Source organism: Anthonomus grandis, chromosome 2, assembly GCF_022605725.1.
Source record: "Anthonomus grandis grandis chromosome 2, icAntGran1.3, whole genome shotgun sequence".
NCBI lineage: Eukaryota > Metazoa > Arthropoda > Insecta > Coleoptera > Curculionidae > Anthonomus > Anthonomus grandis.
This window is the reverse complement of record NC_065547.1, coordinates 20,786,044-20,805,310: the sequence shown is the minus strand read 5'-3', so window position 1 is coordinate 20,805,310 and position 19,267 is coordinate 20,786,044. Positions and strand designations below refer to the sequence as shown.

At 33.2% G+C, this 19,267-nt stretch overlaps 2 protein-coding genes and 1 long non-coding RNA gene across 7 annotated transcripts in view; 1 reads left to right on the top strand and 2 right to left on the bottom strand.

Moving 5' to 3' along the window:
• The window catches only part of LOC126748915 (biotin--protein ligase), a 227,154-nt gene extending 224,955 nt beyond the window's left edge, over positions 1-2,199 (bottom strand). For all 5 annotated transcript variants that reach the window (XR_007664835.1, XM_050458459.1, XM_050458478.1 and 2 more), the window contains exon 1: positions 2,053-2,199. The gene's annotated coding sequence lies outside the window, so the exon portion shown is untranslated. The remainder of the gene's footprint in view (positions 1-2,052) is intronic.
• Positions 1-19,267, top strand: part of LOC126749023 (structural maintenance of chromosomes protein 2-like) — a 445,423-nt gene that overhangs the window by 156,188 nt on the left and 269,968 nt on the right. The window lies entirely within an intron of this gene.
• On the bottom strand, positions 16,115-19,006 carry LOC126749176 (uncharacterized). Its single transcript, XR_007664917.1, has 3 exons — positions 18,615-19,006; positions 17,053-18,159; positions 16,115-16,973 (listed from the first exon to the last, which is right to left on the bottom strand). It is a non-coding gene; the product is annotated as an uncharacterized LOC126749176 (long non-coding RNA).

The following is a 19,267-nucleotide window of genomic DNA, read 5'->3' as shown; positions in this document are numbered from 1 at the left end:
TGGATGTTTTGGTTTTATAAATATGTAATTTTTTCTTGACTTTTAAGGAGTTTTTGATTTTTGATGAATAATTTCTTCTGCTTTTTTATTTGTCTATATTGCAACTGAGCTGTATGTTAACAGGTACTTTTATTTTGACCTAAAATTGAGTTTTCTTGTTCCAGTTTGCTAATTTTGTAGATCAGTGTAGTAAGTGTAGTAATGTATAATAATGTGAATCCCATGTAGTGTAAAAGTAGCTCTCCTCATTTCTAACAAATCATTTTGCTGCAATGAGTCTTTTTCAGTTAAATTATTCATGCTTTCTAGGGCGCTAAGGAGGACATCAATTTTACTTGTGCTTTCAGGAACAATTGCTGATTGGCTTCCAGATTTCATAATTTCTATACCATTTTCAGTAATAAGGCTTTTCATTTCATTTTGATTGCTTGCTGCATGTTTTGCTATTTTTTGACACTTAGAAAATAAGGATGGGCTTGATCCAGATCTTTGTCTCTTATTTTTAATGTCACCACTTTTGTTCTCTTTTGGAGGTGTTCTCGACAGAATATTTCTTGGAGCAAAAACTTATGTATATTCTTCATTTTGATTATGTTCACTATAAAAATTCTAGTTCACTATGAAAATTTGGGGCAATGTACTCTCTAAAGTGTGTGTTGATATAATATCTTCAGGAGTTTGAAATTTGTGCATATTGCATTTTACATAAATAAGATTAGCTTAAATATACTGGCAGTGTAATGTTAGGATTTTTAAATCTACAAACCCTGTCTGCAATCCACTCTGAAGGCAAAACTGGTAAGATATGACTGGCCCTTCTCTGTATTCGGAAAATGCTCCTTGCTCCTTCACAATGACCAATCAACAATGGCATAGGTGATGTGAGAATGACACAAAGAAAAATATGCCTACTTTAAAATGAAAGTGTGTATTTTAAAATAAAAGTGTGTACCATAGTAGGGCTTGGCTTGGCAATCTTGAGGTCCATGAACCTCCCACCACTGTTAACTTTACTGCAGGAAAAGTGTAGCAAAGAGAAATGAGAAATATAGCCACTTTAATAATGCCAGAAATATTAACAGAATTAATAATTTTAGTATTAAGTGTAAGATGTTCATACTTAAGAATGCACAAGTATTTGAACAACTATTTGAATGATATTTAATGAATATAAATAGAAAATAATAACAGCTTCATCGCCTTATTTATAATAGTTTCATCAGAACTGGTTTTTTGTGAAATGCATTTGTTTAATTTGTTTTTTATTTATGGGCAAAGCCCAATTAGATTTGTGTTAAACTTTTAAATTCACAACAGTAATACATAATTTTAAGAACATACATCACATAAGAGATGAGAGAAAATTATTAGGTAATAATAATTAATAAATTCTAAATAATCCTAAATGATATTAAAACTAGATAACTAAATTTATTAAAACTTGACCCAGGAATTTGCATAAGAATCAAAAGGGTCATATATGTATGTTGTTGGTTTGCTATTATTGTTTGATTGTTCTGGTGAGAAAATTAGGTACCTAAAAGATTCACATAATCACAAATTTTGAGCCCAAACTTGTAAAAAATCAGAAGATTGTATAATATATCTTTTAACTTTGTTTTTCTCTGTATTCTTGTTTAATCAATTCTGTCATTTAATTCAATTAGAATTAATAGGATTACATTTTTTTATCCTCAACAAATTTAAATTTTTGGGAAACTAGTTCAAACCAGCTGCCACAAAAAAAAAATCCATAAAGTAATAAAGTTTCACTTATGTCCAATAAAAATAAGAATTTTATGTAAATGCCTTCCTGAAAGTCACAGCCATAAAATAAACTAACATCCTCTTTCCCTAAAAAGTAGGGATTTCATTGATCCAACTTTAAGAGGCATTATTTAAGGAAAGATAAGGTATGTATTAATAATTTTGCCGTAACGTCAACAACAAATAAAATTCAGGATAACTTTCGTTAAGATGATGTTAAACGCATGACATTTAAGAAAAAAAAATGTTTTTTTATCAACAAATAATACTATAAAATTATCCTACCTGTTTCACCCACCAAAATACGAAAACAAACTGGATTCTGGATATGCGCATTGACAGTGATGCCAGCTTGCAAAAATGCAGTTTTCGCAAATTCATAGATAATTATGTGTGTGAAGCTAGCGTCTGATCGATGTCCAACAGCCAAATCGAGAACGCAGCATATGTCGGTTGCCAGCGATCAATTTATAGTCCGCGCTCCCTATTATTTAATCAATATAATGCCTGTATCTCCTGAAATTCCCAAGGGATTTTAATAATATTTGTCCAGATTTTAACAATGAATAACTTAATTGCAGTAGTCTCAAACCACTACAAACTAAGGTTTTGTTGTGAAAATTAATTAAAAAGTCAAATGTAAAGAAATGAAAAAGGCTCTAACTCCCAAAATTCCCAAAGGATTTGGATAAAACTTTTTTCTATAAAAGATAATAAATATACTGATTTTAGATGGTTGCAAACCTCTACAAACGAAAGATTTTTGATAAAAATTATTGAATTGATAGATGTACAAAACAAAAATTAAAGGCTGTAACTTCCAAAACTCCCAAAGAATTTAAATAAAACTTTTTTATGTAATTAATAATAAATATCTAAATCGATTTTGGATGGCTGCAAATATCTACATACGAAAGTTTTTTCGTAAAAAATTATTGAATTGTTAGATGTAAAAAAATATAAACGTCTATAATTTCCAAAACTCCCAAAGGATTCGCATGAAACTTTTTTATATAATTAATAATAAATATCCAAACCGATTTTAGGTGGTTGTAAATCTCTACAAACAAGTTTTTTCGTAAAAAATTATTTTTGTTTTAAAAAATTGTTAGATGTACACAAAATTTAAGGGCTTTAAGTTCCAAAGCTTCCAGAAGCTGTAGATAACGCTTTTTTAATTAATATTAATATTAAACATCTTAGTTGATTTGAGATTTAAGAGAGGTTGCAAAACTCTCCATGTAAACTAATTAAATCCAGTTATTGTAACCAATCAAAATACCATAATAATTTTACATAATTTTTTTTTTATAACAAACGCAAAGAAAGTAATTTCTGGGTATAAATACAAGATCCAAATCCAGCCAAGTGAAGGTATAAAATAATAATAATATAATAATATAATATATAATAAATTACTATCCCAGGGTTTATAACTAATTATAACAATAGTTCAAATAATATTTGTGATGGGCTAATTATATACATAAGAGATGGTATTCAGTTTGAAATAGAACATACAACTCTCCCTACTTTAAAAATAATGCTAACTAAACTCACATTCTCCTTAAGCTCTATACAGTATTCACTCATAGCATGCTACAGATCTCCCAACACCTCAGAAAATTTATTTCTTAATGACTTTGATCTTTATCTAAATAATTTACCAAAAAAAGAAGGCATTAGTATTATAATTGGCGACTTCAACATTGACATCTTAAATAAAACAAACATAATAAGCACTAGATATATAAGTATGCTCCTTTACTATGGTTACAGCTCACTTAATCACTCATATACTAGAGTAACACAAGATAGTAATACATGTATTGATCATCTGTTCATACGACAAAATGGTCCACAAAGAAACAAATTAAATTTTAATCTTTACATTTTAGAGACTCATATAATCTCTATAACAGATCATTACCCTATTTACCTAGAGATTTTCTCCAAGCTAGACTACCCTAGTGATAATACTAAGAACCTAAAAACTCATTATACAATACTTGAAAAGCAAAAGTTTATAGAACTTATACAAAATCAAAACTGGCAGGACCTATATGAAATAAAAAACTCAATCCCGGCATACCAAAACTTCATAAACATTTTTAGTTCCATAAAAAATAAATGTACAATAAATAAGATATAAAACAAAAAAAACACACAAAAATTAAACCCTGGATAACTGAAGGTATTATTACATTAATTAAAAAAGAGACCAAATGAAGAAAAAGTTATTAAAAAATAAAAATAATGACACACTGAAACTTGAATATAAAACGTATAGAAATAATTTACAGAAATTAATAACTACTACTAAAAATAACTACTATATAAACAAACTGCAAGATAGAAAACATGATATTAAAAAGATGTATGAAATTCTGAGTGACGCGTCTAATGAACCTAAAGTTAAATTTAACCGAGACATTTATATAAAAGATCTAAATAATAAAGACTTTAAAATGATACAGAGATGGCCAATTTCTGTAATGAATATTTGTCTAAAATAGGAACTAGTATGGCATGTCAAATTCCTGATACAACCACAAAGCTTAATCTAAATTATCCATCTTTCTTAAACTCTATGTCATTAAAGCCTATAACAAAAAATGAACTAATACTTCATATTAATTCATTAAAGAAAAACAGTTCCCCAGATCCAGATGGCATAACTTCTAAGATGGTAAAGCTGTGTCATCCATATAGTGTTGAACCACTTAAATATATATTTAATCTTATTTTCTCATCAGCAAAGATACCTGAAGAACTCAAAACTTCAATTATTACAGCAATTTACAAAAAGGAAGTAAGAGTGATGTTTCTAACTATAGACCAATAAGCTTAATAAATACATTTGGAAAAATTTTTGAAAAATGTTTAAAAGAAAGATTATATGACTACCTACCTAAATAAAAATAAAGTTTTCAAAAAAAAAACTGGTACAAATAGTGGAATGTATAGTCTAATAGAAAACATAAAATATGGATTGGAGCAGGGAAAAAAATGTGTTGCGGTTTTTATGGATCTAGCAAAGGCCTTCGACACTGTACCGCATTCTAAGTTACTTCACGTTCTTGAAAGATATGGAATTAGGGGTGTAGTGTTGGGGCCCTTTAACAACTATCTACAAGAAAGAAAGCAAATGGTAAAAATTAGAGATTCCCTGAGTGACCCTAGCACTGTGCAAATTGGAGTGCCCCAAGGCACAGTGCTGGGACCCTTACTCTTTATTTTATATATAAACTCCCTTTTATCCTTGCATATAGGTGGCATGACACTATCTTACGCGGATGACACAGTTCTTGTATTTAAGGATGTTACTTGGACTCTTGTAAGAACGAAACTCATAAATAGCATGAGGAAGGTAATGATGTGGTTAAATAAATATAAATTGTCCTTAAATATCTTAAAAACTGTTTATGTCGCCTTTTCTAGCCTTTCTTCTTTGGCCGATTAGCAGATGCAAATCGGCCAAATTTTATGGAAATTGATGAACAACAAAACTTTATTATAAAAGAAGTAGAAAACACTCAACATCTAGGTATAATAATAGACAAAAAATTAAAATGGACACCACACATTCAAAACTTAACATCTAAACTCAAAAGCCTAATTCATAAATTTTTCCCTATTAGAAATATATTGGATAAAAAAACTTTAATAATGTTGTACCAATCATTTGTGGAATCTCTGATATGCTATGGTATAGTGACCTGGGGTGGACTCTACAATAATGCTCTTGAATCCTTAAAAACTGTTCAAAATTATATTATCAAAATAATCTATAAAAAAGACAGATTGTACCCCACCTCGCTCTTGTATGATACCTAAATACTTAATATCAGATCCTTATATCTATACTCCAGTTGTGTATTCTGGTATAAACTTAAAGATAAAAACTGCATAAGTCACCAACATGAAACCAGACTAAACTAACTGAAAGACATCTTAATGTACCATTTCGCAGATTCGATGGAAGCCAAAGATGTAATTCTGTAATAGGACCAAAAATTTTCAATAAGTTACCACGGACAATTCGAGAGATTACAAATAAGCAAAAATTTTCAGAACGTTGTAAAAGATTTATCTATGAAAATTATGATGCCTTACTTGACCTTCTATAAATAACTATTAACGTTTTCCTCTTCTTCTGAAATTTTTAATATTTGTGTCTTATAGTTGTTTTACCCTTTTTTTTTAATGCACTACCCTCAGGTTTATGTAAATTAGTGGTATGGGGCCCCTAGTAAATATAATTATGTTGTATAGTAATATAATTTATTTTAAGTTATACACATACAGGTGCTTGCACCTAGGTGTACTTTATTGTATTGGTACTACAGATTAATTTTGTTTACATCTATCCTGTATTAAACATGTATTTCTTATGTTGAATAAATTATATAATAATAATAATAATAATAACATGCTTTATTTGCCAACAAAATCGTATACAGGACGACAAAGCAACGTCATATAAAGGAGGATCTAGCTCCCATAGGATACATTAATTTTGCTTATCTAGAATTCATAGAGGCAATAACCTTATATAAACGAAATAACAAAATTCAAAATAAATATTCTAAATATCTAACATAGTTACAATTATTATCTAAAAGTAAAATTATAAAAATATTTAATCTGCAACCAGTGGTAAACAGCTTTTTTAAATTGGACTGTAGACTCAATGCTTTTAATATCAGGAGGTAGCATTCTATAAGCCCTGATGGCCAAATAATGCGAACCCCTTTCATAGTAAGCTGAATTATGCAATGGAATGCCGAGATCGCTTCTATGCCGTGTAATCATAGTCACATCCTCAGTGTACATTGCCCTATTCTCAACAAATAAATGATTGTGTTTTTTCACGAATAACACCAAGGAAGAAAAGTTTAAGGAGGGAAGGGTGAGTATTTTTAGTTTGCTGAAGTGAGGTCTACAGGAAGTTCTGTAGGTCAGGCCCAATAAACAACGAATGATACGCTTTTGCATTCTAAATATATCTAGAGCTCCTTTTGCTGATCCCCAGAAACAAATACCATATTGTAAGGTCGACTGTACCTGTCCGAAATAAAATAGGTGAAGAAATACCTCAGACACTACATCCCTTAATCTTCTAATCAATCCGCACAAGCTAGCTATTCTGTAATAAAGGTTTTTCGTATGTTTCTCCCAATTGGGGTCAATGTGTATTCCTAAGAATTTAATACTATTGGCTACGGGAATTGCCTGCCCACCAGACCACACAAGTAGAGATTCTGAGACAACAGGGGCCTTTAAAATTTTAAAAAAATGAATCAACCCCGTTTTACTCGAGTTCAAAGACAACTTACTGTCCAGACACCAGGTCATCATGCGCTCCACTGCTATTGTGCAGCCCCGTGAAAGTTCTAGCACTGTCCTCCTGGCAACTATAACTGATAGGTCGTCGGCGAATTGACAAATCATATCAGAAGGGAACAGCTTAGGCAAACTATTGACATATGATAGAAAGAGCACAGTTCCCAAGATTGAACCCTGAGGCACACCTCTTCCTATAATTTGAGGGCGGGAAAACGTTGGTAAGCCGGAATGTATCACACAAACTATTTGTTCTCTTTGCTCTAGATATAAACTGAGTATTTCAGTCCTGTGCCGTCGGCTTGACCCATTTGAGATTACACATCATGTTTCTTCTCTATGAATACCTTCCTCTATCTCCTCTCTCATTTCACTTCGCAGTTCTCCCACTTTGCCGTACGCGTCACTGCCCTGTCGCGACAAACCACCGGCGGCAAAGCGGGATCATCCTCTATATATTTGTGTTCTGTGATCCTCAGTACGCATTTGTTTTCAGACCTGGAATGCGCTTCCTCTCAACGCGGCGTTTGGTTTGCGAAAAATTTTACGTTAACGTGAAATTGCTGAAATTTAATTGTGTTTGTGAAAGTGCTTTTCTTAAAGGTAAGGTTTAACTCATGGTTTTGTTTAGGAAGTTTAAATGGTAATGTATATATGCATATCTTTCGGCGTCTCCAGACACGGAATGGTTTTAATTAAGGGCAAATGAATTTTAATTATGCGTGTTAGTCGAGCATTCCTACAATCTCGGTATTCTTCATGCTATACCATATTTTGTCTATGGCTCTGCCTTAATCTGCCGACAGGCCCAACTCCGACAAGACTAACTGTGGGAGCCGACAGGCCCAAAATTGGGAGCCGACAGGTCCAATTGGGAGCCTGCAGGCTCAGATTTGTGAGCCGATAGGCCTGCTTTTGGGAGCAAAAGGGCAAAAAGAAGTTGACTGCATGCGGCAGTTCAAAGCAGGTCGAACCGATTTCTACAAAATAGACGTCCGGAATGGACTTGGAGATAAAAATCCTAATTCAGGAAGAAGTTTTAGAAAAATATCATTTTTCTACAGGGTTCATTTTCCCAATGTTTTTAGTCCCAAAACCGGACGGGTCCTGTTGGCCCATCTTCAATCTCCGTGCTTTAAACAGGTATCTTTAACCAAAGAATTTCAAGCTGATCAATCACCAAAAAATACCGAACTTCTTACAAATGGGAGATTATATGGGAAAGGTGGATATTTCCCAGGCATACTTGCACATTTCGGTGAAAAACAGGTATTGCGGCTTCCTCTCGCTGATTTACAACAAGCAAATATATCAGATGACTTGTCTGCCTTTCGGCCTTTTCAGTGCACCCTTGGACTTTGCAAGGATAACGAATTGGATGGTCGGCCAGCTTCGAAAGGCCTCTGAGTGGTAGTCTATTTAGACGATTTTTTAGTAGCTCAAAATTCGAATGATCTTCAAATTCAAATGACGGATGCACTAGATTTCATAGAAAAGTTAGGATGGATGGTCAACCGAAAAAAATCTGTAATATTGAAAAGGCGAATCGAATATCTGGGAATCATTTGGGACACCTCAATAGACAGAGTAGTGCTTCCAGACAAATAGAAAGATTCGTCAATGAAGGATTTATCGAAAATTCAAATAATCCGTTGTTGGAATTGGACGCTGGCCAAAAGATTGCTAGGAAAAATGAACTTCGCGTCTTTTGTCATTCCACTTGGTCGACTGCATTCCAGGTACCTGCAAAAGGCAATTTGGTTCTATCCGAAGAACAAAAGTATTGGTAAGAATTCCTAAGAGAGCAATGCTAGAATGCCCTTGGTGGATTCAAAATATGGAAAAATGTTCTGTAATATTTCTCAAAAACCCAGAAGTTTTTATGACAACCGATGCTTCGGATTTGGGATGGGGAGCTCAAATAGGCAATCAAATGATAATAGGGAGATGGTCGACAGCCCAAAAACTCTGGCATATAAACTGCAAAGAGATGTACGTGATTTATTTTGCTCTTCAGCTTCTCAAATTGAGTTTAAAGGGAAAGACTATCATGATCCAAACAGACAATCGCACAGTTGAATCTTTTATAAGAAACCAAGGGGGCACGCGATCAGCAAATCTCTTAAAAATGGCATACATGTCGCTCAACCTAGCTCAGAAGGAAGGGATAACTCTAATAGCACAGTTTATCCCAGGTGTCTACAACAATATAGCAGACAGCCTCTCGAGGAACAATGTTCTTCCAGATTGGCACCTTCTTCCCGGTCTTACGAACAAACTGTTTCTAAAATGGGGTGTGCCACAAATGTATCAGTTTGTAACCAATTTGTCCAAAGTAGTCCCTTGCTACGTGTCCAGGGATGCCAAAGATCTGAATGCTCAGTACACGAATGCCTTCAGAAGAAAATGGGATTATCAGCTTGCTTGGATATTCCCTCCGCCGCCTCTCATTCCAAGGGTTCTACAGCATCTGAATTATGCGCGGGGAACGTTTATTATCATTGTTCCCAGTTGGGACAAAGTATAATGGAAGGCCGATCTAAAGGCCTGAGCACTGACGCCACCGTTGAAACTGTCAGATCTTCAGAGATGTCTGATAGATGCTCGAACCAGGTATCCCTTGCCTCAATCGAAAAGACTTTGTTTGCAGGCATGGAAAATACGGGGTGGGCTGATTGTGTGAAAACATGGTCGAATGAAGATAAGGAATTACTCGAAAATTCATGGCGGAAATCTTCGTTGAAAACATATTCATCGGCTTGGAAAGAATGGCTTACTTGGACAAGAAACCGAGATATTTCATCCAAAAGTCCGGATCCTAAGTCTATAGCGCAATACCTCAGTTTTTTGCATAGAGATAAGAAATATGCGCCAAGTACAATTAGACTTCACAAATCTGTAGTAGTTACGTTTGTCGATCCATCAAGTCCATCAAATATTTTCTGTTATTTGATTTTTTCCACTTGAAGCCTATACTATTGATCCGTCTTCTTAAGGAGTCAATGGAAAACTCAAAATATTCAATTTCTTCCCTGAAATTTTCTCTTATTGTTGCCAATATTACATATTCTTTTCTGGCGTACATAGAATAAATTGTGTCCCGAATTCTATGTTTCAAATATGTTGTAATTTTGGTTTTTGCTGTCTTTTGCTTGGAAGATATACGGGCTGCGTAATCCTGATCTGATTTTCTCCCATTCTTCTTTATATTTGCGATCGTTGTTGTGCTCAATTTTGTTGCATCTGCGGCTCGATGTATCATCAATTGAAGTGCAATTCCATTTCGGACTTGTTCCTTTTCCAGTTGAAAAAAAGCCAATATATTTAAAATCATCAGCTGCGATTGTTCATTATACCTATTATATCTCTTTTTATGCATTATCTAACACTTTTCGAAATAACTTTCAAGAACAAGTTGACAAACCAATATTTTTGATTGACAGTGACGGATATTTCACATAACCTAGTATATAAAAGATGAATAATCATCAGACACCAATTTTTTCCAAAAGTTTGTTGTCGCCGCTGTTTGGAATATGCTAAACAAAGATAAACAAAAATGACGTCATTACAAATGGGTATAATTTCGACTTTACACTATCACCGATCTGGCATAAAGATTTTTTTTATTTCGCTGTACAGCGTTATCTGTCATATCTGGATCCAGTGCCAGACTTGCATCAGCCTGTAAAGAAATTGAGGTTGCAGTTCATGTCGTCTTTTTATAACGTAGGATGTCATTCCTATACCATTCATTTCTTACTTCAAGACCCTTCTCTATAATCTACTGTATTTTCTTTAACTCCTGATTTTCCACACTGAAAGTACTGTTAAGTTGCTCAACTTTCAATAGTTTTGATTGGAGTACATTTTTATTTTCCTTCCAAATTGCAATCTGTGAGTTTAAAGAATCAAAACACTCGTTGCTCACCAATTACTACTCTCTAGCTTCTGGTTTGTCTCAATTGCTTCCTCTTTAAATTTTGAGACTTTCTTTGCTCACTTTTGTGAAAGTTTTCTTTCACCTCAAGTTCAAGTTCGGGCAATTTAAGGTCCATGTCTATTAAAGCCCCATTTTGCTGCTCACATTTTTGGAACAGAGAATCTTCCGCTCTCCTAGGCTTTTAAAAAAAACTCTGCGATCTAGGTAGCTTGGATGAAACACACAATAGCAGTTGAAAATCGAATTTAAAAATTATTTATTTTTACAGCACCCAAAAGTAATCTCCATGTAATCAGTTCCTTCCAGTTCAGTAATCAAGTTCCTGATTCTTTAATGATTCGAAATCCCTGAACTCATTGGCTTGATCGAAAAAGAAGCACACACGGTTTACTAAACTATTCTATTAGATCAAAAATCCAACACTGGTATTCATAGTCCATCTCCGAGAGAGCCGCTGAGATATCTCTCACCAGCAAATATTTCGGCGGGCGAATAGGTGGCGAATCGCCAAAATGTGTATTTCATAATCGAGCGCTGAAGAACCGCCGGCTGGCGAACGGACCGGCGGCGGCGACGTGCTGAGACCTGTTTAAAGTAAAAAAATGTGTGAAATTTTTTGTTAAAATTTGTGTTTTTTATATTCAGTACTTATTCAGAAGTCCACCTCTTTTGTATCTATAATAGTTCTAAACACATTTTTGAGTTGTATAAACGAGCGAAAATGGCAGTACCGTATACAAGAGAAGATAACGAGGTGTTGGTACAAATTATAAAAAATTACTCTATAATAGAGGATAAAAGAACGGATGCGTCAACAATTAAAAAAAAGAATGTGGCTTGGATCAATGTTATGAACGAGTACAATTCAAATCGCACTTCAGAAAGGATAAAAAAAAATTTGATTGTATAGATTTTATTTATTCCTTATGTAATGTTTTATTTTAGCGCACTTTAGTACAACTCAGACGCTGTTGGGATAAAATAAAAAGAAAAAGAAAGGAGGATATAGCTGAAGAGAGACGTTCCAGGATGGTTACGGGGGTTGGAGAATCTATACCTGACAAGGAGTTAATTCCGGGTGTAGATGAAGTTGTCCCTCATTTAACAGAGTGTGTGCCGAATCCATTTGACAGTGATGGCATATTTGAAAAAGGAGAAGGCAAAAAGGATTATTTGGGTAAGTATAATAGTGTGTTATACCCAACATTACATGGCTATAATAAGCACCACTGTGTTAAAAGAATAATCATAAGTATTATCTATTAACTGTAGATATATTGCTTTCAAGGTAATATATTTTATTTGGAGGTTTACAGAATTAAAAGTAACACATCAAGAAGTAATAACATTTAAATGAAATTCCCATATAATCATATTGCAATTTTATCTTTTTTTATCTCTCAAGATTAAATTATGTATTAGATTACCTATATTATTAAATTATTTAAATGTCCTCAAGATTAACTTTTTCTGAATTTAATTATTTTATTAACAAATCTTTAATATTTGAATCTATGTTTAGTGTAAATTAGTATAAAATAATTCTCATTTTAGATATATCAAAATATCCTCATACGATTACATCTGAAGATATACCGGGTTCATCCATTTCTGTGATCGTTGAAAGTCCAAGACCAGAGGCAACAGTCTCACATGAGATGCCCAATAATAAACAGCCATAGTCCATTACATAGGAAAAAACGTATTTCGATCCCGAAAGCGACATCTGATAGGGATGTAAACAGCCTACTAAAGGAGAGGATAGAAAATGCAAAGCTGGAGACAGCAATTAATGGAAATCCATGAAATTCGAAAAGAGGAAGCAAAAGAAAGAAGGGAAGAAGCTTCTATAAAAAGACAGATAGCTCAAATAGAGCTTTTAATTAAGGAGGAGGAACTAAAACAAGCAAAAATGAAAACAAAGACCTTGTCAGAATAGCTATTGCTTTCAGTAGTGCTATTTTTTACACTTGTGCTATTTGTTGTATGATTTTCTACAAACATATTTTAATGATACTAATCTGATAATAAAATTATCAGATTAGTATCATTTAGATTAATATATTATTATGTACTTGACTTCTTTTAATTTTTAATAAAAAAGTCTACATCAGAAAAAAGCTAGGTTTGATTTAATATTAATTTATTAAATATTAAATGATTATAAATTACATAATACTTCACACAAATTAAACTAAAATAAAAGATATGTTATACCATCTTTTATTTTATGCAACCTCATAATAATCACATCAGATTTTATGACTGAAAAAGAGTATATTCGAAATACGAATTAAAAAAAGTATGTTGGCATTAAAAAAAACTTGGTTGTCAAACCAACGAAGTGACAGGATAAAAAAAAATCAAAGTCACTAAAATATGCGAAAACATTTTGTTAAAAAAAAATTTTAACAGGGTATTTTTAAAAAATTAGACACATTATTCAATACAAATTGGGAATCCTGCATATACGTATATTCCTTAAAAATTGTGCCCCATAAATTGTCGTGCTATTAGCGCACGACGAACACCATGACCCTGGGCATTCCCTCTTACTTGTCCTCGCACATCAGGTATATCCTCCTGTATATTCTCATTGTCCTGAATGAATATGTCGTCGAGATTATCGTTTACGTCAATGGCTTTATTATGTAACACCGCACAAGCTACAATTATTGTAGAAACCGCTTCCAATTTATTACCTAGACCTTTCGCCAAACAAGGAAATCGTTTTTTCCAGACTCCAAATAGTCGTTCCACTACATTCCTAGTTCTTATTTGGCTGGTGTTATATCGGTTTTCAGCATCATTTTGTGGATGTAATAATGGAGTCATAAGATAAGGTAAATAGGGATATCCACTATCACTCAATAGATATCCATGTAAGTGGCCAGCTTTAAATCTGGCTTTTAAAACACTATTATTAAAAATCATACTATCGTGTTCTCGACCTGGCCATCTAGCCACAAGGTCCATAATTTTTAAATTTGGGCCTGCAACCGCTTGTAGATTTATGCTGAATGTACGTTTTCTGTTCAGATATAATTCAGCAAATGGTCCTTCGGGATTTTTTATGGGAATATGCGTGCCATCAATGCATCCAATAACTTCAGGAAAGCGAGAGATTCGGTAAAATGCCTCATAAGTTCGCTGTTCCTCTGCAGGTGTGATAGGCATATTAATTTGATTTCGAGCTTAGTGAGCTATAACTACGGAAACTTTTTTTATTATTCTGGACACTGTTGGCTGCGACAAACCTCTTAAATCACCACAAGTTAGCTAAAAAGTAAAAATGATTTCACTTAATTTTTGAAGATTGTATAGGTAAATAATAGTAAATAATGAGATATTTTAAAATGTAGAATTACATACCTGGAAACTTCCTGTTGACCATTAACGCTGTCAAATGATGAAGAACTACATTTTTCCTCCTAAACTGCACATCATTATAAAAATCAAGTGGATTGTCAAGGACCCTTATATATCTTCGACGAAGTACAGGCCCATGTAATATATTATTTATGTCATTGATTTCATCTTCTTCTGCATTTAATCTCACAATATCGTAGGCGTCTTCCATTACTATCGTTTACCAACGTGTTTACTTTTTGGCGCGTCGCGGTAAGTACCTATCTACAAAATCCGATCGCCACGCTGAAATCTGGAGGAATATTCAAATTGCGAAAGTGTTAACACGGCGGGAAATTGTCTGTGAAAACACTGCACCCGAGTTTTATCAAATCGCCCGCCGGCGAGAGATCACCTTGTTTTCAGTTGACATTACGCATGCGACATTCGGCGGGCCATCGACTATGAAACGAATTTAACAAAATCTTCGAAAATTTCTTCTGGCGAGCAGCTGGAGACGGACTATGAATACCAGTGTCAGTATTTCATATCAGCCCGAAATGTTCAGATAACGAATATATTTTCGCGTGTATTGTGTCTAAAATATTTAATTTTAAAAATGTATTAAGTGTTTTTAATTAATTGCCGGCAGGCTTGCATATTAAGAACTTTAAGACACACATTTGGACACCAAATTTAATAATTTAACTGCACTTAAACTAACTAAACAAAAATGCACGATATAGCAGAACGGTTATTATTGAGACAGACTTTGTAGTCGAAGATGATTAGGTCTTTATTTTGATACTCTTTCATAAAAAAAGTCGTATCATTCTATTCCATTTAGGGAAGCGGTTTTACTGTTCGTTAGGTGTGAATTAATAAACACTCGATCTACAAAAATAGTCAATGATTTATTTATACACTTATACTACAAAACACAATCACTTACGACTACTTGAAATATTTATTTACTACTATTTTTGAAATTTAAATATAGCGCCAATATTCCGAATCGAATCTGAGCTGAACTGTTAGGGAATCGCCTGTGTGGGATATTGTTGTGATGGTTGCATTTATAATATATGGAGTGGACTGGCATTCGCCGAGAGCGCAAACGCAGACATGAGGCTTTTGACCCATGTAAATAAATTGGACCGAGGAGTGAACGGTTCAGGATTTGACCACTTTCTTACGTTTAATGTTTGTTAAAAAGTGAATATTACGAAGAACAAAAATAATGAAAAAACAGTGAAAGGAACTTCCTCGTTAAAAGTTATTTTGCTGTGTCGGAGGCACTGTTAAGATCGAGGAAAATCGGTGGAAAAAAAGGTAAAGATGTTTTTTGCTTCGAAATGCGGAGAGACGCTTATTAACCGGTGTTCAGCAACAGTTTGACCTTCGGATTCTCATTTGAGGCGTTAAGAATCATAATGGCCTAACCCCAAAATTAAATAAATGTGTAATTTAAAAATTAAAATCAGTAGCTTTTTCCATGATGATTTTTAAAAAAGTTTGTGAACTTCTAATAATATTTTTGATTTAATGCGTTTTAAATTTAGTTAGTTATTAAAAATGTATAGCCATTTTATTATTTTTTTAATTAAAAAAATGATTTTGATGTGGGTTAGGCCACTATGTTTTTTTATAAACGGAACTAGAATTTTGGCCTAAGTTCTGAAATCTCTAAAAGTTAAATGAAAAAGCAGATTATAATGCAAAAATGTATATTTTTAATACAGATAGTACATGAAAAAATTAGGAAAGTCTATTCAAGGAGCCCTACACAGCCACATCATCTCTGTTTTCTCCCAGTTCGTCAATCGCTGAGGCAGATGTCTTTAAGTTATGGTAAAAGCCATGAAAAATTAGTGGAACATATGGAAGAAGTTCCATAATGTCATCTTTTTTTTTTCTATTGGACGCCCTAATGGATACAGCAGATCCAAATTTTCAACTGGATCACAAGGATTGCGTTTGGCTACTGAAACTGTATTAAATGGGACCATCCTTGAGTTTGAGTATTTAAAATGAAATTGGTGTTTTGTGTCATTCGAAAATTTAATATATTGCATTTTTAGCCACTTTACCTTAGAGCCATCTGTACTACTTTTTCTATTAGTAATAGCGCCCTCCAGTATCTTCGTGGAAAAAAAATGTTTTTTTTTCCATTTCAATTACTCGAAATGGCTTTCTCTTTCGTGCAGCTTTATTAACAGTCATCCAGTGCTCCGGTATAAACACATCTTTATGAAATTTTTTTTTCTTTTTCTACAACGCCAAAATCTTGATCACACGGAAGGTATGAGTGACCTGATACTAAAAACTTGTGATTTATTTCAGTGATAGAGAATTGCGCTGAATTTGTTATATAGTCGCAAATGAGTGCCATCTTAGTATTGCGATTCTGGCCGCCACATTGATCGCTATACATGATAAGTTTTTTTTTCTGACACAAAATTTTTGCAATAGTGGATAAGGCAAGAGCCAATCTCTTGAGGCCCTCTTGAAGCGACGGATTCATTCCAAACGTACATAACTGCGGTATTATGGGCTAAATCATGGACTCCTAAAAGAAAAAGAAATATTAAACACTAAACTTCTAATATTTTTAGTTTTATCATTAATATTAGAAAAAACTAACTTACCCAAGCAATATGTCCATAGTTGACGCTTATAATATGTAATTCCTGTGGACAATACTGGGGTGGGTAAAGTTTTCATTAAGTCAAATGCAATAGCAACGGTCTCGTTTTCTTTTACTAATGCTTCTTCTTCATCTTTTTTCATTTCATTTCTTGCCAGTTTTGCTTTTCGAAGATGTAGCTCCTCTTGTATTTCTAAGTTCTTTTTTTCTTCGTTATTACTTATTTTAATTTTATTATTGAAATCATCGCATCTGCGTCAGCTATCTGTTATTGGGGCATGAAAATGGAGGTTGAAGTGAGTATTGAAAATATTTCTAAAAACATAATTGCTGACAGGTGACGCGTACTGCTCTTTATAGGGATTGTATAATATTTGAATATTTAAATAAGGAGCCAAATATTTTCGTTGCCCACAAGCTCTAGAATAATGTGACTCAAAAACTGGAAACCTATCTATAAAGGTCTTAACGTCTTGAACCTTTGAATCGGGCGTTCTCCTGGCAGAGGGATGTTTTCCCCGCTTATCTATCGGAGGGATTCCCTCTGACTTTTTGAGAAGATCCCTTGACAATCTGCCATCCGAAATCTGCAAAACTTGCTTAAAAAATTCTTTACAGACCTTCACATCAATTCCATTTTCATTATTTGGCAAATTATAAACCCTTGTCATATTTCGCCTGCATTATCAGTGTATACCCTGATTTTTTATAACATTTACTTGTCCAAATATATACGACGACTGCAAGTCAAAATTTGCCAAACTATAAAAATTTTCAAAGGGTTTCTTAGATTGATCGACCTTAATTTTATCAGAGCACTTATTAATACATTTACAAACAGGTTTAATAAATGTTTTTGCATTAACTTTTTGCCCCTTTATATTAATATAATCCATGCCTGATGCTCTTCTTAGCTTTCGTTTATTTGATTTTCAATTTTCTTCCGCGCGTACTCTCTTCCTTGTCCTTTTTTCTACTAAAGCCCCACCTTGTTCTGCACTGTCATCCTCAGCTTGCGTTTGAGGCTCAGAATCCGAATCACTACTTGAAGGCTGATAATCTGACTCTTCATCTGTAGCATAAGGATCAGAATAATCAGAAGAAGTATCTGAAATGAACCAATAAAGCATTATTTAAAATATTTATGTTGAGTTTAAACAAATTTATTTATTGCTTATTACTTATACTTAATTCCTAATACGAAAAGCCTTTTCTAATACGCAAGCAACTTTAAGAGGATAACAGTCATTTTTGGTATTTATACACAATAATTCAGTACATAAAACAATATAACCTTGGATATTTATTTACAATTTTTAAGCACCAATTTATGCAGTTGTATAAACACATTTTTACGTAATAAATATTTACAAATTAACGCTATTTTTAAGTTAATGTATGAATTACCTACTAAGCACTAATAAAAGTTTTATAAACCGGCATTAAAAACTATTTAAGTAAAGTAAAATTTTAATAACCTCAATTTTTGCCGTGCTACTATCAGTAAAAGTGGAAATTCCTAACAAAATAATAAAGGTAACGGAATAAATTAAAAATACTTACCCACACTCTCCATACTAACACAACCCAATTTTTTTCAAAAAAACAACTTTTACTGAGAAAAAGAACAGCCACGTTTTAACCTAAACGCAAGACGTAAGTAAACAAGTGATAGTCCTAACATGACAGTGTTAGGCCAGTGACAGTGACAGCCTACCCCCGATAGGCCAGTATAATATTTAAAAATGAAAAAATAACATGTAAATAATAATAATAAGTGAAACATGTGGCGACATCTATACGTACAAAATTTAAAATGGGTTAGGCCACTTTTCTGTCGATTCTTTGGATATTTGGGAATTGTTTTATGGGTTTATCTAAATATCAACTTTTTGTGGGTTAGGCCACTATAATTCTTAATGCCTCATTTAGCTTAATCATAAAGTCTTCGATCTTTTTATTGTAGCGACATTATCGACGTAATATGTGTAACTTTTATATGGATGTTTTTGAGAAAACCACTGTTTTTATTACAGAAATTACGCCCTGAATTTTTAATTGCCTTTATGTTACCTTAACAATACTGTTGACATAAGGAAAATGCTATCTTAAGATTCTTCGGGAATTATAGCATTGGACGCTAACTACGTACTTTAACGAATAACCTTTTATTTATACGTATATAGAACCTCTATAAAACGATTTAAATATTCATC